The sequence below is a fragment of the Corylus avellana genome, chromosome ca4 (genome assembly GCF_901000735.1).
Source record: "Corylus avellana chromosome ca4, CavTom2PMs-1.0".
Classification (NCBI taxonomy): Eukaryota; Viridiplantae; Streptophyta; class Magnoliopsida; order Fagales; family Betulaceae; genus Corylus; species Corylus avellana.
The window spans coordinates 1931364-1933628 of NC_081544.1; positions in this window are offsets into that span (position 1 = coordinate 1931364).

Consider the following 2265-nt stretch of genomic DNA (forward strand, 5'->3'; position numbering starts at 1 on the left):
CTAGAGAAACCTGCTATTCAATGATGCATTTGAAAAAGAAAAAAGAAAAAGAAGTCATGAAATTTAGGGGTGGCAAAACGGGTAACCAGGTAGACACGATTAGAACCCATTAAGACCCGCGACCCGATTACACGAGACACGAACACAACCCGTTTAGTTAAACGGGTTAGCGGGTCTGACACGATTATAACATGAAAAATATCCAGGTAACCCGACATGACTCGCTTAACGCATTTATCATAACCGGGTCATATCGGGTAGACACGATCAGACACGACTCGTGCGCTAAATAAGTAACGCGACCTGACCCGTTAAAAAAAACCCTTAATCAAAATTGGAAAAAATAATTTAGTAAAGGGATCTCTTGGGCCAAAGGACTAGTCAAATTTATCCTAACTGTCCAAGCTGCATTCTTCAACAAAAAGTTTTAAAAGAGAATGTTTTAATATATAGACTCACATAGACATAGGTTTTTTTAAAAAAAATTAAACGGGTATGGTGGGTCACCCGAGACCCATCTGACCCGCCAGACCCATTTATTAAACGTGTCTTGCGGGTCAACCTGTGGACCTGCCAGACACGAATTTAATCGTATCTTAACCGGATAGATCCGATTAAGACCCGAACCCAGTAAGCCCAAACCCAATACCTGTTAACTTCATGTCGGGTTCGCGGGTCGTATCAAAATTATCAGCCCTAATATGAATGGAAGACAGATAAATAATGAATGGAACACATTCAATGATGCATTTGTCGGAAATGATGCAAAAAGTTTTCAATATGTGGGTGGATATGCCAAGACAATAGTAATGGCCCAATGGGGCCATTATAACTTAGAACATTTCAATTTATGGAAGATTATGAGTTTTTTTTTTTTTTTTTCACATAAGGGGTGAGAAAAATTCAATTTAATAACCTTTGTTTTATAAGACATGTCTCCAGCTGAGTGAACTAATTAATCAAACAATGCAAGCCAACACTATACAGTACGCAAATATTAAGCATAGAACACCAAATAACACTAGATACTACCTCTATTTTTGCCATTGGAACAAGCTTGAGCTCGGTTCGAGAGAAACAATTTTCTGATATAATTTAAATTTTATAAATTTAATATTACAGATATGTTAATAAATTTACGTGAAAGTATGTATAAATAAATAGGTTAAATATTTTATTCCCCTATATGATTTAACTTCTTGACGTGCACTTTCATGCACAAGTCCCCATCACTAGAGAAGCTTCAAAAAAATTCCATTCATATTTCTCTGATAGATTTTCTATGGTCAACTTTTCAAACTAGTAATTTTAATTCCAGTTTTTGCTGGAAACTTTACCACTCTGTCCCGGCTACTACGTGCACGCAAAGCAACTTCCCTTCAAAGAAAATTTTCAGCTTTCTTTCATGACCATAGAATATGATCATATATGATAGATTAAGGTCTATGAAATTCACATCTTGTCAATTTCGTTGTAGCCGGGACAGAGTGGTAAAGTTTCCAGCAAAAACTGGAATTAAAATTACTAGTTTGAAAAGTTGACCATAGAAAATCTATCAGAGAAATATGAATGGAATTTTTTTGAAGCTTCTCTAGTGATGGGGACTTGTGCATGAAAGTGCACGTCAAGAAGTTAAATCATATAGGGAATAAAGTATTTAACCTATTTATCTTTGCGCTTGGGGCAATGACACAGCTAGTGAGGTTCAATTTCGTTGTAGGGATTGTTAAGAATTCGGACAACAAATATAAAATTTGTCTCTACAAGTTTCCGATAACTCACTTGCCTGTTAAGATAATTAGTGAGTTTCATATAAGAACTGAAATTATATATATTCAACAATTTCAATATAAAATTTTAGATAAATTACCATATTTATTGTAAATTTAAAAGTAATATACTTTTCTTTGGAGCCACTAATTAATTCTAATTATTTCCTTATCTAATAGGAAAGAAAAAAACCCAATTTCGTTTTGAAGGAAATCAAATTCTGCTTGTTAATAAACCCCAAGTTCTTAAAACATGTAATTGCCACATTCATTTTTATACATGTTGGTTTAATAGACTGAATTAAAAGAATTCCTCCGACGCTGTTTAAAAAGGGAGTATTTCATAAGAGCTCTTTTCTTGTGACTTGGAATTCTTACAAAATGGCTTATCTTTTCAACTTTAAAAGTGACGGGTGTTGTGTTTTTCTATTTCTCTGATGACTTACAGCAAGAAAAATTGATGAAGGGTTGTTGCAGGATTTTCATAGTCTTAATT